At 32.7% G+C, this 27,970-nt stretch overlaps 1 non-coding gene across 1 annotated transcript; it reads right to left on the bottom strand.

Annotated features, from left to right (window-relative positions):
- Positions 1 to 16,348: 16,348 nt before the first annotated feature.
- On the bottom strand, positions 16,349 to 16,456 carry LOC121268714. Its single transcript, XR_005941226.1, has one exon. It is a non-coding gene; the product is annotated as a small nucleolar RNA R71 (small nucleolar RNA).
- Positions 16,457 to 27,970: the final 11,514 nt, after the last annotated feature.

Raw genomic sequence — 27,970 nt, 5'->3', positions numbered from 1 at the left:
GAAAGAGGATGGTGGAACCTCTCTGCACACAAGCCTGGGGGCCGGGTACCTGTACCTAGCCTGCTTGGCCCCTGCTTCGCTTGCTCACCCAACAACAAAGGCGGGGGCGAGTGCCAGGCTAAGCTTTACCCCCCACCTGGGTTTCAACTCCCTACCCGACCTATTTACACACACACATATTGTAACAGCCCACTAGAAATTTACTGGTGGAATTTCTATTGACTTTAAGAATCTCATGAAAAATCCATAAGTTTTTACGAATCGACCAATTTCTCATGTTTTAATCTGTCAGCATAATCAGTGTTATTACTCACTATGGTGCTAGAAATATGAGTTTAATTATTTGAGGTAGGTAGAAGTGTTAGAATGCATTATGGTCTACGCCATTAGACTTAGTGGATTATTTAGGATTTTATGGCGTAATAGCCCATTTTCATAATTTCGGACGAAATGACTGTTCGAAATTGTGAATTTATTTTTAGGGGCACTTCGGAATTGAATTTCGGTAAATGATTTTCACTATAGGTTAATATGAATATTTAAAAATTTTCAGTACTAAGTTTATTATGTATTTTTTGGAGTGAATGGTAACCTCGATAAGCGCACCCAATGCAGTGTTTTCAAAATCACAGTGTGGAATGTCCTAATTAGGTTAAAGAAGTTTTATTTGGACATTTGACAAGATCTAGCCACACATAGTGAATGGTATTAGACACTTGGAACAAAAAGGAACCATTGGATAAATTTGTGAAGGAAATCAGGGTGTGAGATCATGCCACCTAAGCAAAACTGTATTTCATCTGTTCAACCAAATTGTGTCAAACCAAAGAAGGTTTCAATCCTAGCGAAATCCTAAATGGTTGGAATCCAATTGAAATCCCAAAAGCTTGGTTGAAACCGAAACCCTAAACGGTTTCCCAAACCCTAAAGTTGGCCACTAAACCCCTTCTAATCCGATTTCTAGCATTGTATTTAATCACTTAATTAAATCACTTTCACATGCTATTAATTAATCAAATCCTTGTTATGACTTCATTTTACAACCTTTTAAATCTTGAAAATTTGATTGGGCCAAGAAAAAATGGTTTTGGGCTTGAAAGCATCTCAAACCCTAACTAAACCCCATTTAAACCCCAAATTGAAGCCCACTTAGTTGGGGCCCACCAAGGCCCATGAATTTGGCAACCTTGGCAAAACTTCTTGAAGAAGTTTCCTCCCCCACATGGCAGACCATCCACTGCCATTGGCTGCACCCAATAGTGCCTTGAGGTGAAGGAGAAATCCACTCCATCAACCTCTATCTCTCAGCTGCTGCAGGCAGTCCTTGCCCCTCACTATTCTCGACTTTATGTCACATAGCCAACTCCAATCAAGGGTTATTCAAGCCCACAACTTCCCCCTCCAGGAGTCTATAGTCGTACAAGATACATTTCATTCCATTTTATCACTTCTTCACCCTGTTCTTAGAGAGAAAATCCAAAAGAGCTCTCTCAGGCAGATTTCTGGGTCTTTTTGTGTGGCCATTTTTTACCCTTTGTAAGTATTTTTGCATGATGATTCCTTCACTTAAGTTGTTATTCTTTGAGTGTAGTTTCTGTGGATATCTTATTAGTCTCATTCCATGCTCATGTGATTGGTCAAAATTATTTTTAACCATGGACAGGTCATTCTGGGCGTGAAACTAGAGAGTATGTTATGTTTTAGAATTTTTGACTAAGTTAATGGACATATCTTGGTCCAAAGATTTTATGGAGTGTTGTTAGAATGTGTTTATGAATGTTCATTGAGCTTTTTTTGTATGAATAAAGCTTTTAGTGATAGATTTCCTTAGATTTAGAAACTTGAAAACTGGAAGTGGAAAACAATTTTTGTTTTGTGAAAGTTTGAATATTTCGTGGTTTAATCTTATTCCAAAGGCTTTGATATTTTTATATGATGATCCTAAGCCTCTTATATACATGTGAGAATGTTATTTCTAATATATTTAGTATTATTTTTAAAGATATGATTTTCTATGCAAGAGGATTTCGATTTGGCCTAAGATTTGATATTTTTGGGTTAGATCCATGTTTTGTTGAATTTTAGCCATGTGATTTTAAGTTTGATGGTTGTATCTTCTTTAGGACACAGTTTTAAACCATGAGATGTTTTAGTTTGAAGATCACATCGCTTTAAGCCATGGATCAAGAGATTGATCAAAGTTAGTGGAGAGAAAAGTTTTTGTTTTGGACTATGTTTAAAACCAAAAACTCCAAGTGTTGTTTTGTGATTTTTGGTGACTTTTGTTCGATGATTGAAAACATGGTTGATCTTAGGATGATGTTATGAATGTGTTAGAAGTAAGATTTGATTTTTTGGAATTCTTGGAGATGTTTTTATTAAGGTCAAAACTTGTGATTTAAAAGTTTTCTTTTTGTTAAAAAGTTTGAGTCTTTTTACAATTAAGGTCAAAACTTGTAATTTAAGGGTTTACTTTTTGTTAAAAAGTTTGGGTCTTTTTACAAAAAGTTTAGTATTGATGATTAGCTTTTTCTTAATGGATATTTTAAGTATGTTTTTAAACTTAGGATAGAAAGATATTTGTTACAAAATTTTAGTTTAATCATGAGTTTTGAAACTTGAAAGAATTGCAACTGAAATCAAGACAAATGGCCTATGTAGATTTCGGCCATAGTGAGTTTTTCATAGTTGTGAATGGTTTTAAATTCTTTTGATTTGATATTTGAGTTTATGACAAAATTTACATGAGAGTGTAAATTTTGGTAATTTTTCGAGTTAGGATGTGAAATCCTTAAGTTAGGGGTAAAATAGTCATTTTCCCACATATAGAGGGTAAAATGATATTTTTACTCTATGTTGTCTGTTTTCAAATTTCTAATTGTTAGTAATTAAATTTCTAACTTTTAGAATACCCTCTTATAGTTTCTCGTGTTTCGTACTTTTTTCTCGTATAACGCGACTATCGAGGTAAGTTAGCTCTTAACTTACTATCAGGTTACTGTGTATGTGTGATGGGTAAGGGAACTACAGTTTATTTTCGTATGTTATTTTATATGTCATGCCATGCTATGTCATCTTATGTTTATTTATTACATGAATTATTCTGTCATGAAATATTTATCTGTTACATAATATATTATGTCTGATGTTACTATCTATTGCAAGTATGTCACATTACGTATGCCATCTGTTACATGTATGTCATGTCGCATAATATTCACTGTCACATGTTATGCCATGTTACGAAATATTGTCTGTTACATGTTATGTCATGTTATGAAATTTTGTCTGTTACATGCATGCTATGTTATGAAATGTTGTCTGTTACATTTATGTCTCAACATATGTCATGTTTTTCATCTTACGTTCATGTCACGTTATGCTACGTCAGGACTTCTGTCTTTTTGTATTTATGTCATCCTATCTCGAATACTGTTTGTGTATCTCGAGAGAACAGACTTGTTAAGTTATTCATGTCAATCACGACCCTAACCATTAGGATGGGGTAATATCCTAGTGGATCTCCTTTGTTCACGTTGGAGCGTCTAAATATGTGTGAAATTCCATGAGTTGATGAAGTACAGTCAACAAGTTGCGAATGGGGCCTAATTAGCTAGTCACCGGAGCGCGCCAGACATTAACGCCGATAGAGTCACACTTTATTTTACATGTGTCCACAGCAAGTGTGGTACAAATAATTCATGGGACCACAACAACTGTAGAGCATGAAGTATGGGGCCACAATAATTGTGGAGCATACACTACGTGAGATACAACAATTGTGACATGCAGAATACGTGGGCCACAATAATTATGGAGTACGTATTAACGCCCTCACAGTTAGTATAGACACCTGTGTTGTGATGAGGTAATCGGTAGGGATACACGACTTAAGGGGGACCCGTGTGGCACCCTTATGGTCACTTTATGATTAAGTCTACTAAATAAAATTTCAAATTCATATATTTCACGTTATGTTATGTTCAAGTTTACGTTCATGTCAAGTTTCAAGTTTATGTCACGTGAAGTTAAGTTTCAGTTTCAGTTCAACTTATGTCAGCTCATGCCATGTTATGTCAAGTCACGTTATGCTTATTATTTCATGCCATGTTATGTCAGGTTATGTTATGTTTACTATTGACTTTAATTGTACATTCATGTTTTTATTGCCATGCATGCATCATTAACCTGTGTGAAGGTTTTTTTTTGTTAACTTGCTGAGATTTGTAATCAAATCTCATTGTGGTAGTCTCAACTACCATTACTCACAAATGATAGATCTTGTTACAGGATCTGAAGGAGAACCGAGAATCGACCAACTAGAAACGGTCGACTAAGCGACGGTGCAACGTAGATGTAGTTGCCTTAGATTACTACTTGTATTTTGTGGAGTTAAATCTCCAGCACTCTTTTATTCACAACCATTTTGGACTAGTGTTGTGATCTCAGTTGTTTAGCATATCTTTATGTATGAAGTATGTTTTTAAGTATTTGGAATATTATAAATTTGGTGCATAGTATTGCTAAAAAAAAAAATTATCCGCTGCGAATATTACATAATGCTATATGCATGTTAGAAACATTGCATCTTATATGTCATGAACGGGGGCAGGTAACTTTATGTTGCATGTCTCGACGCTTCAGATCTGTGGGCGTCACACATATCATATATATTAAAAAAAGATTTATAAACTCCCCAAAATGACGTTGTTTCATTTTAGGGTTAATAATCCCCCCCCCCCCACTGTATCTCTCTCTCTCTCTCTCGATTCTCCTTGCCACTGTAGAGTTCATTTTCTTTCCATCTCACCTTGTAAGTATCTTAGCCCTAAGTTTGAAATTCCAAAATCCAAATTGTTTTATATTTTCAATGGAGGATGAAATTGTCTTCAATGGAGGATGAAGTTGTGTTTTAAATGTCGTGGAGTTGAATTGTGTGGTATATCTTGGGTTGTGTGATGAAGTTAGGTTTCAAGTTGATTTTGAGGATTGATTTAGGATTTCAATTTGAAACCCTAAAATAGTCTAAGGGTTCAGATCCTTAAATTATTTTAGGATGTCGAATCCGAGACCCTAAATAATCTAGGAGTTCAATCCAAACCCCTAACCTACTTTAGGGTTTCGTATTGAACTCCTAAATTAGCTTAGGGTTTAGGTTAGGGCTTCAATTAGAAATCTCAAACTAGATTGTGTGATTTTTGTATGATTTTAATTTTTGTGCAATTTTAAAAACTCGAAATTAGTTTAATACTTTGCATAATGTCAGGTGTTTGATTATTTGTTGGAGCTATAGCTTGTGGTAATTGTGCTAGTATAGGTGATCATAACACAACTCCAAATCCGAACACTAGCACTAGTGCTACCTCCCTTACAACTACCCTTACCTTACACCCATGGGTTCACCAAAGAAAAAACCCATTTCCATTATGTGCAAACAATTTATCAAATTAGAGAGTGGTGACCCTAATGACCCACAAGCAAAATGTAATCATTGTGGTATTATTTATGGATGTTACTATAAACGACTTGGTACTTCCTAGCTGAAAAATTATTTTGAAGAACAATGCAAGAAGAGTCCTATAAGAAGTTCGATACTTGAAAAGAATTAGTCTATATTGGAGATTGGACTTAAGAAGATGGTTGATGGAGTAAGGAGAGAATTACATTGAAGGGGTTTGTGAAGTTTGACATGGAGAGGTGTAGGGGGGTTTTAGCTCATATGATCATAATAGACGAGCTATCATTTCGGTTTGTAGAGGGTGAAGGGTTCCAAGCCTACTCTAAGGACTTGGGATCTAGGTTTAACATTTCTTCTAGCTACAAGAAGTTAAAGGATGCTCTTAAAATATACGGCCTAGAGAAGGATTTGTTAAAAAAATCTATTGAATGGTCAAAGAGTCTGTCTAACCACTAATACATGAACATCGGTCTAAAACTTGAACTACATGTGTTTGATTGCTCATTTTATAGATAGTAATTGGAGTTTACACAAAAAGACTCTTAAGTTTTGTTTAATCGCCAATCACAAATGTGAAACTATTAGGAAGGTGGTGGAGTCTGAAACAAATGAGTGGGGTTTGGAACTAGTGGTGACAATAGCAGTCAAAACCTCGTTAAACGATACCACACTTGAGTATCTGACGAATAGAGATAGAGAGGAAAAGATGTATATATTGGGAGGTGAGTTTTTGCATGTTCCATGTTGTGCACATGTCCTCAGTCATAATATTGTGATCGACGATTTGAAAGATATTCATGAGTTAGTTGCAAGAGTAAGAAATGTGGTAAGGTTTGTGAGATCTTCACTAGTTAGATTTGAGAAATTTAAAACTTTTGTTCATGCCGTGGGTCTTGTATGTAAGAAGATGTTGTGTCTTGATGCTCATACAATATGTAACTCAACCTTCTTGATGTTGGAAATTGCCAAGTAGTATAGAAATACATTTGATACCGTGGGTGATGAAGACATGCAATATATTCACCACTATGATTAGGACAAAGGGAGATCAGGCAGCTTAATGATGTTGACTGGAAAAATATTTTGGGTTTTTTAGAAATTTTTAGGCTTTTTTATGATGTGACATGCACCATTTTTGAATTTTTATATTTAACATCCAATGAATATTGTCAATAAGCTTGTCCGGTGAAAGACCAATTGGATAATTGTGCGAAAGTATTGATCCTATTTTACGGATTATGCCGTTGAACGTGAAGCTCAAGTATGATAAATATTAGAAAGATTTGAGGATTAATGTTTTGCTATATGTCGCTATTGTTCTTAACTTGTGGTACAAAATTGATGAAATAATATATGGGTTAGAAAACACTAACAAGATAGGATGGACGGATCAACTTATGATAAGGGTTAAAGAACACTCTCAATGGGTTGTCAAATTTCTGTTTATGAAATTTCTGTTTAACCTTTTCCCACGACAGAGCTGCGAGAGTGCCCAGCTCCATCCTCAACAACTGTTTCTTTGTATCCCACCAAATAACAACCTCACTTTTCATTAGATAGATAACTTGCATATTGTACCTTATGTTCTCATATTGTACCTTAGGTTTAACAATCATTTATTTGCCTTTAATGGCAGGCCTTTAGGTACCTACAAAGCCAGGGTGCCATTGTGTTAGAAACCTCTCTTAAGTGCAGCAAGGATGATATGCATATAGCAGTAGATCAGGTTGACACTGTGGATTTAGCAAGTGCTATTGAATTAATTGTTGCTAATTCTGCATCTAATGTGCCATTAACCTGTGTCATTGCATGTATCTTGTCCTGAGGTGGATTATCCTCAGGTGGTGGCATATCATGGTGTTTAGCGCCCTTGATCTCTACATCGACCACGTGGCGACTTCATTTTTTTTTTCAATAATAACACAACATTATTTTATTATTTATTCTCACCTCTACCACGTTAATTAATTATTTTACTATGAGTTCCAATCTAGAATTTCTAATATTCAAGTCTAGTCTCTGGAACACAAGTTCGTAGGTAATGTGGTTGATTTAGAGCTGTAATTTCTCTAATATCACATGTGATGTCATCGGCTACCCATTTCCTATACTTACTAGCCGGCTGAGTCATCGGACCTATAACCTGTAGTTATGGTCTTGTCATGCCCTTTAAAACCTATGAAAATTTGGATATAAATTTTCTCTCCAAATTAATTAACGTGGAAGCATTTTAATTAACTACAATTACTATATATAAGAGATAAAACTAAGAACCATGGAATATATATGTTGATGTTGTGTTTTGCACACCCTTGAGCCAGGTTACAACAATTCAGGTCTTCGCAACGAACCCTGTAGAGAGAAGAATGTATGCAGTTTTGAGAGGGCGGTCTAGAGGTCGGAGAGATTCTGAATGTTCTTGGAGTGTAGTAAATAAGTAAGAAAGTTTAGGGATCAGAGAGAGTTTTCTCGTACCTGAGATCAACTATTTATACTATCAATTCGAAGAGCAGATCATGCCTGTCCCTATGAGGTCTGGAGTCCCCATACTGTTTATTTTGTCAAAATCTTTAAATGCGGCGTGGCTCCATATCGGCTTCATGATGGTGGAGTGTGACTTGGTTTACGACGTCATTAATGTGAGGTGGCTCCTTGAACCTCAATCCAGTTTATGTGAGTCGTTGATGCTTTGTTACTGATGAATTGAGAGTTCTCTGTGTTTCCCGTATATCCTGTGTATATTCTGTTCTCGAGGGAGATCGCCGATTATGTCAAGTCGGGCTATCTTGTTGACAAGTCAACGCCCCTCCCTGGTTGACAGCTAACTCCTTACTTGAGTAAGATCATCATTTGTTATGGATTTCTAGGCTGAGGTCCAGTGGGCCCTTCTTGAGGGGAAAATTCCCCTTACAATATACAACAAACCTAACTTCAATTACAGCCCTAACTTCAATATTACAAAAATTAAATAAAAAACTAGTAAAACTGAAAACTTAATGGGGGAAAACGTGTAAAATGTAAGGACTTTCTCTAAAATTTATGGAAAAAATAAACATTAACTTACAATTCTTTTATAGCTATTTTCCAATCTAAAAATATAAAGATAAATTCCTTTTCAAGTCCCTAATATCATGGTCCGGATTTGTTTGTGTGGAAGCCTTCTACTGATGGCAGGTTTTCTACTCGTACAGCTTGGGAGGTGGTGAGAAAGAGAGGTTAGGAATTACCTTGGCATGATTGGTTTTGGCACCAGCTTCTTCCTAAGCGAATTTCTATATGTTTGTGGAAAATTTGGTTGGATTGTCTGCCTGTGGACGTTCAGGTTCAAAGTAAAGGTGTGTCTCTTGCCTCCGCGTGTGACTGTTGTGATAGGAGGTGTATGGAAGATATTGACCATATTTTTTCTATGGGGGCTGTGGCTTTTGAGGTCTGGTTGTACGCCAATACTGTTTTGGGTATCCCTTGTAGACGTAGTCTTCCGTGGAAAAATAGAGTAGCTGGCTGGTTTTCTTATGCAAAAAAATCCTCTTTTAAAGGTACTCTTGTTGGTTTAATTCCTTGTATCATCACTTGGTGCCTTTGGAAGAGACATTGTAAGGCTAGAATGGATGGAAAGTATGATTCGGCTGTGATTGTTTGGAGAAGTGTTCGGGTGTGGATTAAATCTTTGGCGAATAATATTAACTCTGTTAGTCATTTATCCATGCACGACTTGAAAATTTTGGAAGATTTTAATTTAGAGAGGCCTCGCATTTCTATGAGACCTAGTAAAATTGTTAAATGGTCCAGACCTCCTTCGGGCTGGGTGAAGCTTAATTGCGACGGGAGTTGTAGAGGTAATCCTCGTAATTCGGGAGGGGGCGGCATTATTAGAGATTGGAATGGTCTGGTAAAAGGGGCTTTTTCTGCCCATTATGGGGTGGGAACGAATAATGGCGCTGAAATGAAAGCAATTCTGGATGGTATTAGATTGTGCAAACGGCTCCATATGATTAATGTGATTATTGAAAGTGATTCACAAATTGTTGTTGATTGGCTTTGTAAGGGTAAATGCTCTGTGTGGTATCTTTGGGATTTTTGGGAGGTTTTGCGCAAGGAACTTGAGGGGCTCAATTTTGTTGTGGTTCATCAATTGCGGGAAGGTAACAGTGCAGCGGATTTTCTTGCTAGAGAAGGCGAAATGGGTTTGAATGTCACGTATAACGGCAACCAAGATTTTTCCAGGTATTTAAAAGGTATTGTGTGGCTGGATTTTCTAGGCATTTCGTACTTTCGTTGTTAGTCTGAGTTCCAGGTTTGTTTTTGTTGTTTTCTGGTTTTTTGTTTTTTTTTTTTTTTTTTTGTTAGGTGTGTTTAGATGTTTTATTGTTTTGTTATAGGCCTGTTTAGTTTTATTTTCATGTTTCATTTTTATAGGCTTTTTTATAGGCCTGTTAGTTTCAGTTCTATTTTGTTATATTTTTCTTGCTGTTTTGGTTCTTAGGTTGGTTTGTATTTGGGAGGTTTTTGTTTTCTCTTATCTGTTAACTCCCTCATACTTGGCTTGTAACCACGGTATTCTTCCGCCATAAGTGAGGGCTTATTAATAAACTTGGGACGGGGCCACTTCCATATGGCTACCGGCTCTTTTTTTTTTAAAAAAAAAAAAAGTCCCTAATATCAAAACAGGTACCTTTTTTAGAAAGGTTTAGAAGCATGTGTATTAATCAATAGTTGAGATCCGAGTCTCTCAATATGCTTGCAGCAAGGAGACCAAAGTTCACTTCTTTCAGCGTTGAGACCTCGAAATCTTAATATCTCAATCCATCTCTCATATGTATCATGTCATCTTATTATTATAAATTTTATAAGTTTGCATACAAAATATAATAAATAATTTAATTTTTTCAAATATCAAAATAATAATATTATTAAAAAATAATATTCTAACAATATTTTATTCAAATTTCAACTTTATCTCAATTTATCTCATCTCAACTTACTATATCAAACCATTTTGTCTCCCTACTCATCCAAAGTTTCTTTTTGTCCAAAAGTGCTCATCTTCGTAAAAAGGTTTTGGCATTTATAACTTTACCACTTGTATGGTTATAAGTTTCAAAATGGTCACTTCATCAAAACTTTGTTATTTTCTTTGGTCGAAAATACTAACGAGACAATTGATTGGAACCCACCAAAGGGCCATCGTCAAGAAATAAGAAAAGATGAGAAAGAAAGGAAGAGACATGGACCAAGATAAGAGGGGAGGTTAGAGTTTAGACATGTAAGAGAGAAATGACGGTAAAAAAAAAGAAAAGAGATAAAGGGGGGTCAAACACGCAAAGGAGACAGTGAGTTGACATAAGGCTGATGTTCTCTACTCCCAAGGTCGATATAAAAAGGGATCCAAGATATGATAAAATGAGGGTTCGGCTTCTTCTTCAACAATAGGAGACGAGATGTCATTTTTTATCTGCTCTGGGCTAAAGGGATCCCGACTCCATTGTACTGCAAGATATGATAGAGAAATCATGAAAGACTGTAAATTACTTATTTCATAGATGATTTTTCTTCCAAATAACACATGGACGTAGGTCTTGTGCCAAACCACGTAAATTTGTATCTCCTCTCTATTTACATTTGTTGTATGTACTTTCTATTCGTTGTTATGAATGTACTTATGCGTACCGTACCACCGTCCCGAACCTCCATCGTGGGCTACAGATGACACCAATCAAAGCTCGAGTCACCATTGTGGATTGGGACGACTTTTTCTCTATTTTTGACTTGTGGCAAGATTTTAGGCATTAACAATCATGAATAACCAAAAGACATGTGTAGATTATGCAATCAGCATTCAAGTTAGAAAAAAAAAAATACACGGTCAATATGAACGGTAAAGCAATAAAAAGGAAATCAGTAAAATAGGGAAAAACTAAAAATTAAAATAGAGTTATAAATCTATCAAAAAAATAAAAAATAAAAAACTGAACAGATTTACAAACTAAATTTCTAGAACATATAAAAGTATAAATAAAAATTATTGAGAGTTGTTAGAAATAAGTATTAACACCTGAAAAGGATAAAAACATATTAACTAAAATAAAACATAAATTTAGAGAATTTTTAAAAAGAAATAAAAATAAAAAGGCAAAATGTGGCGACAACGGTGGGCAACCCATTTGGGTGGCCCAGATTAGGCTGCCCACTATGGATTGGCCAATGCCACTAGCCCTCAAGTGACTATCCGAGGCGTGGCCCTGCCTCCCCCCGCTTGGGTGGCCCATAAGTGTCGGCCATCTCTTTGTGTGGCCTAGATTGGGATAGACGGCCACCTCTTTTTTTTTTTTTTTTTTTCTCAATTTTATTGTTTGGTAATTTTTTTCAATTTTTTTTTTAGATTTATTTTTTTTAAGTGTTTTCTTTAACTATTTTTATAATTTTATGGTTTCTAATTTTAGTTTTTTCTAAGATTTTTCTGTTTTTCTGTTTTTTTATTTTTTATTTTGTTGATTCTTTTAAATTTGTGACTTTATTCTATTTTCTAACAAAAATTATTTTAATTTTCATGCTAATGTGGCATGCGGACAATACATTTTTTTATTAAATTTTAAAAAATGACTATGCCTAATATGACATGTTACACTTTTCTTTTATTTGTCATGATGTGGTGATCAAATGCTACGCAATCGTTTTTCATAGGAGAGTAACATAACAGTACAAGTACAATTTTGAAACTTTTCTTCTTTTTTTTTTTAAACAAAAAAATCAATTCATCGTCTCCACACTATATATTATTCATATTTTTTATTTTTTATTTCTTTTTCTCTTATCAAATGTGTAGTGTGTTGATGAGTGTACGAAAGTACATTTTAAATACCTTATTATTGAACTAGAATGTTAAAATATGAATAAAAATTTTAAAAATTAATTTATTTTTATGAATTTAACTTTTATTTATTTTAAAATATTTATAAATATATTTTTTATATTTAATTTTAGAATCTATAAAAAAGAGACTGCAACACGCATTCAAACGAGAGTCAAAGCACAATGTTAAGAAGACTTTCAACCGAGCAAGACTTTATAAGAGCATTCTCATTGGATTAGCTAAAATTAAAGTACATTTTTTATGAATGTAAGATGAATTTAACTTTTAGTTATTCCATTTACATAAATCTCCATATTGGAATAACCATTTTTTCATTATATGATAATAAAATAATAAAAGATAAATTTGGCTTTAGCTATTCACATTAAATCTCTATATTAGAATAACTATTTATTCATAAGTAATTAATAATTTCAAAAATATTTTAATTTTTTTAATTATGAAAATATTTTATTTTATCATATTTTACTATTCATAATATTATATATTAATTAGTAATCATATTCTAATTAAATTATGGGTTAAAAAAATTATATTTTTCCAATTGTCATTTAATGCTATAACCACAAACGTCTAATTAAACTTATCTAAAATTCTATATAAATGTCTTAATTTACAAACCAATCCAATATTTCCCGTCCAACTATATATTTTTTTTTTTACCAAATTTTCTTCTACCATATAGTTTTTTTACCAAACTTTCTTTTATATAATAATCATATGTACTAAATTTTTCATCCAGCCATCTTCTTTTACCAAACTTTCTTCTATCAAACAACCATATCTACTCTATTTTCCATCCAACTATCTTTCCTCACCAAACTTTCCTCCATTCAACAATAGTATCATCAACTAAAATCAGTACAACTATATTCGTTTGCATGAAAATATTGTTGTAACTAATAGTCTTGAAGCAATCCTATAAATAGACCAACCCCTAGTACTTCCCACTCATCACAAACAAATCCTATTGAGGTTTCCAATCTTCCTTCTTCCAATCTTTCTACAACACACCACTCAATTTTCTATGGATCCCTTTTGGAGTGATGATCATATTATATATGATGATTATTCTGATCAAGAACTTCAAATGATGCAAGCAATGACACAACATCGAGATCGAAGGGCTACCCAAAGAGCATCTGCCTCCCATTGACGACGTACGTTCATTAGACGTGATCCATTGGAATCTGTTTACACTAAAATCAGCACAATGGGAATCTGTTTTTTTACTGAAATACCACAAACTTCAAATAGCAATGCAATAGCAACCACATTCCCACAAGTTTCTAACCTGGAGGTAACATGCTATGCAATGCAATAGTAACTAAACAAGCAAGTTTACCGAAATACCACAAACTTCAAATTTCAAAGTAGAGAAACTACCGTAGTTGTAGTTTATTCAAATGTAAACTTGGTGTCTAAATTGTTGCTATTCTATTACAATGGGTCTTGTATAAATTATGGACAATCCTCACCGAAACGGAGTAGAGGAATATACACATCTAAAATTCTATACAAATTTTTGCTTTTTCTTTGTATACACAAATAGAAACAGAGTAGCGAATTTTTACACAAACATATTTCTATAAATTTTTTATTTTTCTCGGAATACACAAACAGATGTGTAATCCTCATGGAAATACATTTACATCCAAACCCTCAATCATAAATAGAGATAGAAATGAAGATACACAAACAGTTAAACTCATCCACAATCAAAGATTAGGGTTTGGAGAAGAGGAATGAGAGGGACGGTGAGGTGCGGAATAAAATTAGGAATCATCAAGAGAATCAAAACTTATACATGAAAAGATATTACCTTAGCTTCGGAGAAGCAGATCGGCGAGAGAAATAGGGGTTTTGGTCGTTTCCGTCGAGAGTAGGAGTGCGTTGGCTCGGTGGTGTTGTGCCGTTGTTGCTGACGAGAAGTGGGGTGGTGGTGTGGTGGTGAGTCTGTATGGTCGAAGATGAAATACTCAGGTCTAGGCGAAGGGTTTTGCGAGGGAATGAGGAAAACCGTGGGAAGGGGAAACTCGGATTACGTAGCGATGATGAATTCGGGAGAGAGAAAGAAATAATATAAAATGGATTTGATGAATGAATAGTGTGTTTCAAATTTGGAAATTAATTTAGATGTTACTGTAGCTATATTTCAAATATTTGGATTATAACTATTTCAATGTGACCTATTTTATGACTTAATAGCTAAATTCTTATTAGATTTAACTAATCCAATGAGAATGCTATAAGAGAATAAAAGAATCAATAGAAATATCGGGATATATGATGGATGGGTGAAATGTATTTGAAATTTCAAATATGAAGATGTTGACAGGTTGGTAGGTGGGATACGTGTGGACTGCATAGAGAGTCTTTTCAAAAGGAAATCCCATGCATTAGATAGAGGTTGGATCATCAACACAAGGACATGAAACAGGTGGATACAATCGAGTAGGAATTTCACTTTCAACCGATGGTGGACTTTTGAAATATTAAATGTGGATGGGCTAGGTGGACTACAACATGTGAGAAAATATCAACCAAATTTAAATTTAAATTCAAATGGTCAGAAATTTAAATTTAAATTTAAACGGCTAGAGACTTTTGATATAACAATTTTTTGACGGCACATACAGGGGACGAATAACTCTAAAGAAGAAGAGAAAAATGTTATTTTTACTTTTTCAATTCTTCTATAGAGAACTAAATCTTGAGTAAAGTTTAATATAGAAATTGATTGGTAAAAATATTTTAACTTTATTTTAATTCATAAATTAAGTTTTATTGTTTAAGATTCTAGGATTAAATTCTCTATTTATTTTAGATTTCTATAAGTTTGAGATAATTATATTAAATCTTACTATGGTTTGATTTCGTTGAGCTATGGAATAATGACTAAATGATTGTGACTTAAATAATTATTTTTCATGTCATTGATGTGATCTTTGTTTGTGAATATAGTGTCGTCTTTAGATCTGAAATTCATTTTTATATATGAAAATTATGGTTTGTAAATGGGGAAATAGATTCTAGAACTAAATTTGAAAAAGTAGATAAATATAATGTCATATCTTCCAATTAGGAATTTGGTGTTATAATTCTTAATTCTGTATATAGTTTAGATTGAAAGAGTCAGAGTATTTGATCCAGTTGATGGAAACCTGAAACTTTATTTGTCTTTTTATCCGTGCCCTAATATCATTTTAATTGCATGCTTTAGGTAGAACTTTTATATTCTTGTTATATTGTCGTTTAATCCTTTCCCTTAAGCTTGCATCTTGTAGTGTTTCTTTCGACTCCCTATAGATCGACATTCTGAACTATACTATACCACTGCGTAATAGTTTGTGCGTAATCAAATTTTGGCACTACTGCCAGGGATTACGGTGCAAGAATCAATACAAGCCATAATTTACTTCAGCAGTTTGTAAATGTGGTAATTTCGTTCCCTCTTTTAGGTTTCTGCATTATTTTTTTTCTTTTTATTTTCGTAGTAACTTTTTTTTAGTTTTTAGTTTTTTCACCTTGCATGCACAAATATAGGGACACTTTGAGTAGATTTGCTTGTAGGTCTGTGCTAGAGTCAGAATCAAATTTCTTAAATTATTTATTTGACAATTCATCTAGTCCTGAAGAAATGAGTGAATACAAGAATCAACTCCCTAGAACTCTTTAGGATTACCTCCACCCTATACGCACAGCCACACCATCATGCATCATGTTTCTAGCCAATACTCGTCAACTTGATTTTAAAACAGAGATGATACAACTACTTCCCACATTTCATGGTTTAGAGAATGAAAATCTTTATTTGCACATTGGGAGTTTGAGGAAGTAGTTGCGATTTTCCATAGTCATAATGCTACAGATGATGTTGTGAAACTTAAGTTATTTCCTTTCTCTTTGAATGATAGAGCAAAGAGCTGGTTGTACTCACTAAGATCACGATCAATAGGATCATGTAATGAGATGACACGGGTCTTCTTTAATAAATATTTTCTCCAACATAAGACCAATGCTTTAAAGAGCCAGATTTCCACTTTTGCACAAAAGGATAGTGAGATTTTGTATCAGGCTTGGGAGAGGTTTAAGGAGTTGTTAAGTATGTATCCTCACCATGGGTATGAGAACTGGTGCTTAGTTAGTTACTTCTATGAGGGACTTACACCTAGAGAGTGTCAATTCATAGAGATGATGTGTAATAGTGAGTTTTTTCAGAAAAATCCAAATGAGACTATAGAATATCTCAATGAGCTTGCTGAAAAAGCTCACACTTGGATCGGACCTAGTGCTACTGAGAGTGCAAATAGGTCATGGCCTGCTGGAAATCTAAATTGTGGTGGAATTTACCATCTTAGAAAAGATGATAACCTAAAAGCTAAAGTTAAAATACTTATTAGGGAGTTAGAGGTGTTAAAAACTAAAGATTTAGAACCAACACATATAGCTACTCATGTAAAGTCCTTTAGACTGGGTTTTGTGTGTGGTTGGATAGATCACCTAACTCAAGAGTGCTCCACGTAAGAAAATTTGAAAGATGTCAATGCCATTGTGACACAAAGTGGTAAATCCTTACACATCACAACAACTAATAAGTCAGAAGATGTTGAAAATGATCAAAGCAATGGTGATGCTGAGTTGTCCAAGGAAGCCGAGGTAATAAAGAGCCCAGTTAAGGCAAAGTTTCCTCGAACTTTAAAATCGAGTATGCGAACTTTAGATCCTAGTAATGAAATCTTAGAGAACATGAGGCAGGTAAAAATTAGTCTCGCTCATTTGCATGTTATTAAACAAGTTCCTACTTATACAAAAATTATGAAAGATTTGTGTACAGTTAAAAGAAATCACCATATTAAGAATACAACATTCCTGACAAAGCAAGTTAGTGCTCTAATTGAGCAACGAATTCCTCCTAAGTATAAGGCTCCTGGTTGTCCAACCATTGCATGTAATATTGAGAATCATGAGTTTGGGCAAACGTTGCTAGATTTAAAAGCTAGGATAAATTTGATGTTGTATTCCATTTATTTATAGCTAGGGTTGGGAGAAATCAAACCAACTACTATGGTATTGCAATTGGCTGATTGTTCAATCAAAATACCACGGGGTGTGGTGGAGGATGTTTTGATTAAATTGATAAGTTTTATTATCATGTTGATTTCTTAATCTTGACACGAGTTTTGTTGTTGACTCTAGTTCTAAAATTCCTTTAATTTTATGTAGACATTTCCTTACTACTGCTAATGCTCTTATTAATTGCAGGAATGGTATAATGAAACTCTCTTTTGGGAATATAACTCTCGAGGTAAATATTTTTCATATTGGTAAACAGCCAAAAGAGGATAATGAGTACTACCAAACGTACATGATTGTCGCAATCATAGACAAGAGAGTTCACACAACTCATAATTCTGATCCCTTGAATATTTTGTTGTTAATTTTGATTTTGGTACTATTAGTGATTCGTTTGATGTTGTTGATATTTGTGTTATTTTTTTATGAAATATAGGATTATGGCACTCGGATTTGGCAACCGAAATTTAAGGAGTTGCCTAAGAAAAGTGAAAAATAGATTCCTTCAAGTATGGAAGTACCAAGAGTTGAATTGAAACATTTGCCTAAGGGTTTATAAAATGATTTCCTTGGTTGAGGTGATAGTTTTCTTGTTATTATCTCATCTGAATTGTCTGAATTTTAAGGTGAGCAATTACTTTAAACTTTAAATGTGCACAAGTCAGCCATAGGAGCATTGCAGATATCAAAGGTGTTAACCCCTTAGTCTGTTCTCATAAAATTAATTTAGAGGAAAGAACTTGCTATCGTAGAGACTCTCAATGCAGACTTAGTCCTACCATAAAAGAAGAGGTAAAAAATGAAATGTTGAAACTGTTATATGCATAAATTATATATCATATTGCTAACAGTAAATAGGTTAGTACTACGCAGGTTGTCTCAAAAAAGTCAGGCGTTACTGTGAAGAATGAATTAGGAGAGTTAGTACCTACAAAACTTGTGATTGGATGGCAGATGTGTATTGATTACAGAAAATTGAATGCCACCACTTGAAAAGATGGTTTTCCCTCCCTTTTATTGATCAAATCATTGATTATGTAGCTGGTCACCCATTTTATTATTGTTTGGATGGTTATTCTGGTTACTGTCAAATTGAAATTGCATTAGAAGACCAAGATAAAACCACTTTTCAATGCTGCATGATGAGCAATTTTAGTGACATGATTGAAAATTGCATGAAAGTTTTTAAGGATGACTTGACTATTTTTGAAACTTTTTTTTTATGCATGCTTGTTGAATTTGAAGAGAGTGTTGACCCGTTGTAAGGAAAAGAAAGTGGTTTTGAATTGAGAAAATTGTCACTTTATGTTACTTTCAGGTATTGTCATAGGGCATATTATTTCTTTCAATGAGATATAGGTTGATTAATCTAAAATTGAATTAATTTCTAAGTTACCTACACCTAGGATAGTAAAGGATGTTAGATCATTTCTTGGTCATGCAAGTTTTTATAGGAGGCTCATATTGAATTTTTCTACCATATTTAGACTGCTATACAACCTCCTACTTAAAGATGTTAGCTAGTGATTATATTGTAGGTGTTGTCCTTGGACAGCGAATGGAAGGGAAGCCCTATGTCGTTTACTAGTAGAACTCTAAATATGCTCAAATGAATTGCTTAACCACTGAAAAAGAGTTGCTAGCTGTAGTTTTTGCTTTAGACAAGTTTCGTACTTGCTTTATTGGTTCTCCTATTATAATTTTCACAAATTATACAACCCTTAAGTACCTTCTCACAAAGAATGATGCTAAAGCACAATTAATATGATGGATTTTACTTTTGCAAAAATTTGAATCACCATCAAAGATAAGAAATGAGTTAAAAATGTAGTGGCCGACTATCTCTCGAGGCTCACATTTGAGGACACCATTGACCACTTGCCAATTATGAATGATTTTTCAGATGAGTATTTCTTGCCTATTTCCTATTTATCATGGTTTGCTCATATTGTGAATTATTTGACTGCAGACGAGATATTGACAGATTGGAGCGCGCAAGACAAGAGGAAGTTCATGGCTAATGTACACAATTTCTATTAGAATGAATCTTTTCTTTTCAAATATTACTCTAACCAAATTATAAGGCGTTGCATCCCTGATAAAGAGATTGCTAGCGTCTTAGAACTTTGTCATACCCAAACTTGTGGGGGCCATTTTTCAATAAAAAAAATAACGACAAAAATTCTACAGTATGGATTTTATTGGCCTACCTTGTTTAAAGATGCAAACATATATTGTTGCTTGATAAGTGTTATTTTTATGTGATTTTGATCACTCTTCTATTTATGAAAAATATCACTACTATTGATATTATTTTATTTCTGCATATTTTTATTTATTTTTTTAGATTTGAATGAATGAGAAGATTTAGTACAAAATGAGAGCATTGTAGTATAAAAGAAGAGACTACTAATCTAGACCAATGAGAGGCAGCAAGATCTGAAGAGAACCGATGAGATTTGGACGAGGAGCCTTGTCCCGTGGGTAGTAAAGAGATCTTTCTCGGTAGGCGATGAGACTCGCGATCAGAAGGCGCGACCAGAAGGTGCGAAGACTTGGCAACAAGGCTCTAGGCGGTTAGATTGTGCGACTAGTCTAAACGATTAATTGAAAAGACCAACCTAAACGATATTGTGGGCAACAACTAGAGAAGGTGAAATGAGTCTTTCATCCAGTCGAAGGTATTTTCACTCGATAGGCGAGGAGATGGCCGTGTGGTCTTTGTGACCTCCACGCCCGTTTATTTTGTGACCTCCATCATAGTTATATTAAGCGCACACACAGCATCTATCCGGTGGGACCCTTCTGAGTTTCGCAATCAATCTATTGGCGACCGAATCCTCTCGAACTCCGCAATTCAGCCGCATATCACTGAGTCTTCCATTTTAGATAATTCCGATATTATTGGGATAATTTCCTTTTATGTTAACATCTATTTTTAGAAACTATTTTCCATATTATTAGGCTAGATTGTAATCACATTTATTTTATTTCCGGATTTGAGTTTTGACATCTATTTAATCCCGTCTTGTGAGATGAATAGAGGGTCTTGGTTCTTAATCTTAGTTTAAGTTTTAGTCTTTGGTTTTTGAGTTTTTTTTTTTAGTTTTGAGTTTTAGAGAGTCTGAGTTTAGGTTTCAATATTTTAAAGTTTATTATTTGAGTTTCTTTCAAGGAGGCCAATCTAGGGAAGCAGAGGCGAGAGCTGCATGCTTCATCAACTAACTCCAACGAAGAACACCAGTTTTATTCTTTTTCTTTTTAATTTCATTATGAGCTAATTCTATTTTCTAGAGTTTTGATGTAGTCTAGCATTAAACACAATTTATATTCTAAGTTATTTTATTTTAAATATTTCCATGATTGAGAGTTTATTCATTGTTCTTAATACTTACAATTTTCTAGCTAACTATTGTTCGATCTTTTGGATTGCAATGAGACCGAGAGGTAATTTGTGATTAAAGCTCTAGGATTAAATACCATTAGTTGAGCGAAAGCAGAGAAGCTTTATCGCGACCAGTGTGATTTTCAAGAAAAATTCAAAGAACAATGAGTCTCCAACTAATATAGAATTATTAGTTGAAGATATTTTTGATATTATTTGAGAGAAAATATTAAATAGTTAAGGGATTTTTATCATCAACTTGAAAAAATTGAGATTATATAACAAGGAAGAATAAGTTGTGTGGGATTTGCTAGGTAAAATCAAATGTTTTAGATCTTTTCTTATTATTTTTAAAATCTTAATTTTAATGCTCTTCTCTTCAGTATAATTTAGATAAATCATTCTTCAAATTTTGATTTTCCAAATAGTAATTATTTTAGTCAATTTCAATACTCAATAGCATAATTATTCCATGTGAGTTCGATAACCTTTTTCTTTAAAACACTTTACTATTTGTTACGATTATGTGCACTTGCAGATATATTTTTATGCGAACATCGCTCATGCGAAAAGTGTCAAAAGCTAAGAGCTTTATCCTGTCGTAATATGATGTCCTTAAACTCGATCTTAGTGATTGAAATTTTTTATTAGTGGGGTATTGATTTCATGAGATCGTTCCCTCCTTTTGGATCCCAATATATTATTGTAGTAATAGATTATGTGTCAAAATGGGTAGAGGCAACAACTTGTAGGAACAAAGAAAATAAGACAGTATCATTAGTACACCACGTGCTATCATTAGTGACTGAGACACACACTTTTACAACCGTTCATTTGAGGCTTTGATGAAAAAGGTATAAGATTGTTCATAAAATTTCTACTGCCTACCATCCTTAGACAAGTGGACAAGTAGAACTTGCCAACAGGGAAATTAAGCAAATCTTAGAGAAACAATAAACCTTGATTGCAAAGATTGGTCTTTAAGATTAGTTGATGCATTTTGGGCCTACTGTATAGCTTTCAAAATTCCATTAAGTATGTCACCTTATAGGCTTGTTTTTGGAAAACCTTGTCACCTTCTTGAAGAGCTCGAGCATCAAGCTTATTGGGTCATCAAACATTTTAATTTTGACATAAGAGAGACAGATAAATTTAGAAAATTTCAGTTGACCGAGTTAAAGGAGTTGAGAAATGATACTTGTGAGAATTCTAAAATCTATAAGGCTAAAGTGAAAGTGTTTCATGATAAAAATATTCTTAGGAAGACGTTTAAGCCAAATGACCGAATATACTTATATGATTATAGACTTCACAATCTGGTAGACTGACCCTTTTGTAGTGAAACATGTTTTTGAAAAGAGGGTATAGAAATAAAAAAACCCTAGGGATGGCCAGGTCTTTAAGTAAATAGTCAACGCTTAAAAATACTTATTGATAGATAAGTTTGTGAAGTGGAAGACATTCCACTTGCAGACCCAGTCTATCAACCTTGACCCTACCATGTAGGTATTTTTTTTATTTTTTTCTTTTATTTTCTTTCCGTTCATTTTCTTTCTTTTTGTTTGTTGTTGTTTTCTGTTTGAAGAATTGTGTCATTTTAACATTTTAGTTTGCCATCTCTTATGCTTACCGGGCTGCCTTTGTCACACATCAGGTGTATTCTACCCTCTTCAGTTACTATACATTCAATTTTGATTCTTAAACATTGAGGACAATGCTTCGTTTAACTTAAGGGTGGTGCAAATTATGCATTTACAAATGCTTGTTGAACTCTGTGGCACTTTTACATGTGACATAATTTTTTTTAGTAGCATTACAGATACATCCTTTAACATGTGTGCTCATTTTCATACACAGCCATCTTAGTGAATTTAACAAACTCATCTTAATCATTATGCTGAGGTATTAATAGGATATCTAATGCACTCATCCAAGTTTTGTGATAAGATGGTGGTTTGACACATGTATCTAGAAAAATCTTTTACTTGAGTCTTTATGTGTGAGTTTTGGAGAAGATTCACAGCCAATACATGCTGAAAATTGTGAAAATCGTTCATTTATTTTTTGAATTGGGCAATTCTTTTGAAAATATTATTACATGGTTTGTGGTGTAATGACGAATATACTTTGGATGATAAAGGTCAACTTAGGATTAACGTTTGAGTTTTTCAAGCTAACCCTTTCAATTATAGACCCTAGTAGCCAACTTTGAGCCAAGAAACACATATAACCTTTTTTTTCTTCTTTTCATATACCTATATTATCCATACCTCTCCACATTGGAGTATAACCTATACACTGATTTCTCCTACTCTTGTTACTTCGAAGTGTACTAGATGTGATTTTTTTTTTTTTTGCAAATAATAAAAAAAAAAAGAGAAAAAAGGGAAAAACATGAGTTACTAGGTGTTCAAGTGAGTTAGCTTCAAAAGCATAAATACAAAGGCTGGGTAAAAATAGCAGAATACTAAGGTGACATATACTTATTCAACAAATTATATTATAAAAAAATAAATGAAAAAAAAAAGAAAAAAGAAAAAGAGACATTATTTGATGATTTGAAAGGCTGAAGACTACATCAAATGAGGAATGTGGTTTATTGAGATATTTAATAAGATTCCTTAGATATGGACTTCGAAGTTTTTGAATCATTTTCTTTCATTCCTTATATATATATATATATATATATATATATATATAGTCTAATCAAAGTCACATTACAAGCTTTTGTTTTGACCGTTCTGATCCCAAGTAAGCGTGTGAAAATAATGGTTGAATTCTTATTTATTAGTGTTCCTATCATAAGATCAATACTTGCTTGTTGCTTGTTCATAATTATCTAAGTCTCCATATGATTGTTTGCACACCACTTGTCAACTCCATTGAGAGAGCTCTTATACAAAACACTATTATATCCATGAGTTATGGAGTTAAACATTTTGCTTAAGATGTTCTTGATGTTGCATGTGTCAGGATTAGTGGTAAGATGAATATGGCTTGGAGAACACACACTCTGTGAATTGCTATAGGTAGATTGATTTTGATGGGTTATTGGATTCCTTTCATTGTTTTAATATGTAAATCTAGAAAATGTAAATTTGTGGCTTGTTTTAGTAATTTTCTTTAGCATCTTTCATCTATTTTATATAGAAATTGCTAGAGACTAGCAATAAATAAGTAGGGGGTGTGATAAGTGTACGAAAGTGCATTTTAAATATCCTATTATTTGGCTAAAATGTTAAAATGTGAATAGAAATCTTAGGAATTAATTTATATTCTTGAATTTAATTTTTATTTATTTTGAGATATTTTTAAGCATATTTTTATATAATTTCAAAGTTGAGGTCGTAGCACACATTCAAACGAGAGTCAAAGCACAATGTTAAGAAGACTTTCAACAGAGCAAGACTTTATAAAAGAATCAATAGATATATGGGATGTATGATGAATTGGTGAGATGAATGGGTGAAATGTATTTGAAATTTCAAATATGAAGATGTTGACCGGTTGGTAGGTGGGAAATGTGTGGACTACATAGAAAGACTTTTCAAAAGGAAATCTCATGCATTGAGATAGAGGTTAAATCATCACCACGAAGACGTGAAGCAGGTGGATAAAATCGAGTAGGAGTTTCACTTTCAACCGATAGTGGACTTTTGAAATATTAAATATGGATGGGGATAGGTGGACTACAACACGTAAGAAAATATCAACCAGATTTAAATTCAAATTCAAACGATCAGAGACTTTCAATGGAGGATAGGACTCTCCATAGGAGAATTAAATCTTAGGTAAAATCTAGGTAGAAATTTATTGGTAAACATATTTTGATTTTATATCAATTCATAGATTTAGTTTTAATATTTAATATTCTAGTACTGAATTCTCTATTTATTTTGAATTTTTATAAGTTTGAGACAATTATATTAAATCTTGATATGATTTGATTTCGTTGAGCTATAAGATTATGAATATATGATTGTGACTTAAACTATTATTTTTCATCTCATTGATGTGATCTTTCACTACATTATTGTTTGTGAACATAGTGTCGTCTTTAGATCTGATACTCATTTTTAAATATGAAAATTTTAGTTTGTAAATGGAGGAATAGATTCTATAATCAAATTTAAGAAAGTAGATGAATATAATGTCATATATTTCAATTAGGAATTTGGTGTTATAATTCTTAATTGTGTATATAGTTTGAATTGAAAAACTCAAAGTATTAGATCCGGTTGATGGAAGCTTGAAGTTTTAGATATCTTTTTATCTGTGCCCTAATCTCATTTTAATTATATGTTTTAGGTAGAATTTCCATATTCTTATCATATTGTCATTTAATCTTTTCCCTTAAGCTTGCATCTTGTAGTATTTCTTTCGACTTCCTGTGAATTGACACCTTGAACCATACTATACCACCGTGTAATAGTTTGGGTGTAATCATGTATAGATGATGAGTAGACGAACTCAATTAGTTTAGAAGGAATAAAACAGAAAAATAAAATAAAAATAAGTGTGTGGGATGATGAGTAGCAAAACTTTTTTTTTTTTTTTTTTTGGGTGAGTAGAATTTTGAAACTTGACCTATAGATGTAAGTTCTAAGTAAGTATGATGAGTAGCAAAACTTTTTTATTTTTTATTTTTTTGTGTTTGAAATAGATAGGGTTGTTTGGAAAATGAGATTATTTCATCTCATCTTATCTCATCTCACCTCATCTCATTTTCTTCTCAAATATCACTCAAATATAAACATTTTTCAATTACAAATTTTTAATTTTTCAACTCTTTTATCTAATCATTACCTAATTGTTACAACTTTCTAAAAATTTTAAACAAAACACAAAAAATAATTCTCAAATCCAAAAACAAAAATAATATTAAAAATTATGTTATAACGATATTTTAACTTTATAATTTTTTTTATTCCACTTTTTCTCATTCATTTTCCAAAACTCCATAAAATATTATAACTCAAATCATTTTTATACTATTCACAAACCATTTTACTATTATTCATAGATTTTTATTTTTTATTTTTTATTATTATCTCATCTCATTCCCTAAACATTCCTATTTTTTATTTTAATACAAGGGGTGGGGAGTAGGGCTGTAAAGAATGCAGTCCAAATCAGCAAAACTGACTGGACCGAATTCTGGACCGGTTAGTCTTAGTCCCAAAATATGTGGACCGATGAAATTCGGTCCAGTCCCGGGGTCTACAAATTTTGGACCGGTCCGGACCGAATCAGACCGAACCCCTATATATATTTTTAAAAATATTTTCAATAATTTAATATATTATTTTTATATAATAATTATATAAGTTAATGATGTAATTTTCATTTAATTTATTGTCATTGATCATATAAAATATAAAATAATATATGCTATCAATTAATAATAAATCATAAATCAAGTGATAATTTATGTCATTATTTGTAAATAGTTAATATATCAAACATTTATACGTACTCTACTATTTACACTTAATTAAAATAATTAGGTAATTTTTTTTAAATACTTGGAAGCAAGCATGAATAATTTATGTACAATGAAATTATTTGATATTTATTAACCATATAAAAAATATATGACATTATTAATATTTATGCATACTAAAGAAGAAAGTTTAAGTCAGTAAGTAATAACTATCAATATCATAAATATAATTATAGTTTAAAAAAATAATAAAATAATTAGGTTGGACCGAACGGACCGATAACTACCAGTCCGGTCCAGAGAAAATGATGGACCGAAAATTCACTAAACCGGACCAATTTACTACCCTAGTAGGGCGTTCAAACCTGATTCTCTCATTTGGAAACCAAGCCTTATGACATTTGGTTTAGGGCTGTAAGACTATCGGTCCGGACCATAAAAGTCGGACCGGACCGGACTGATAGTCTTATTAGTCGGTCTCAGTCCCAACATGTAGAAAAATTCGATAATCTATCCGGTCTCGGGGTGTATTGTTTTGGACTAGACCGGACCAAGACTGACCGAATGTGTATATATATATTTTTTAATTATTATTATATATAATATATTATTTTATATAATAGTTATATAAGTTAATTATCTAATTTTCATCTAATGGATCACCATTGAACATATAAAATGTTAAATAATATATGCTATCAATTAACTAATATATCATATTATAAATCAATGCTATTATATGTAGATACATACTCTACTATTTATACCAAATTAAAGTAATTAAGTATTTTTTTTAAGATACCTAAGCCGCAAGTAAGCATGAAGAATATAATACATATATATAATGAAATTATTAATCATATATAAAATGTTAAGAAAAATACTACTTAACTGATAAAATTGACCGATTGTAATTTTTATTTTTATTTTTTTAACTTGATGATTAAGAAAGTGATTATTAGTGAATTGATATATTTTTTATTTTAAAAAATTTTTTTAAGGTATATAAAAAATGATTAAAAAAAAAATGAAAAAGTACATTTGTACTTGTTGGTCACTTTCTCGATTAGAAACCTCGGTCTGAGTAGCATTATCCAAATGTTAATATGCTATCAATTAACTAATATATCGTATGATGCATAATTACATTTGTGTATTAGCATGGAGAATCTATGGACAATAAAATTAATTAATATTCATTAACTATAAATAAAATGTTAAAATTGAATATAGGCCATTATGAATACTGAGTTAGTAAGTTAGTAATTATTAACATCATAAATTGATAAATATAAATATAAATAATTTGTTTTTAATGAGTTAGTTACATAATCAATATCAAAGAACTCATTTAATTTTAATTTTATTTATTTAATTAATTTTTTATATTAATTTTTCTATCAAAAAAAGAAAAAAGAAGAAAAAAATATTTATAGACCGAATCGGACTGACCAAACCGTTAGCTAACAGTCCGATCCAATCTATAGGAATAATTGGCTCGATCCTATCAAATAAAAATGATCGATTGAATTTTTCAATCTAAAATCCTCTCGAATCATACCAGACCGATTACATCCCTCGTATGGTCCAAACTAACTTGGCCAAAGCCACCAAGCATCCCTAATTTTAAAAGAGTCCAAAACTCAACAATTGAAGTAATTTACCTAGAATATAAATAAGAAAAAGCTAGGGATCCCGTTGGGAGCTCTGCTCCCTCTTTTTTTTTTTACTTTTTTT

The sequence above is a fragment of the Juglans microcarpa x Juglans regia genome, chromosome 5S, assembly GCF_004785595.1.
Source record: "Juglans microcarpa x Juglans regia isolate MS1-56 chromosome 5S, Jm3101_v1.0, whole genome shotgun sequence".
Taxonomy (NCBI): Eukaryota; Viridiplantae; Streptophyta; class Magnoliopsida; order Fagales; family Juglandaceae; genus Juglans; species Juglans microcarpa x Juglans regia.
Note: the sequence above shows the minus strand (reverse complement) of the source record. Positions and strands in the feature narration are given on the sequence as shown.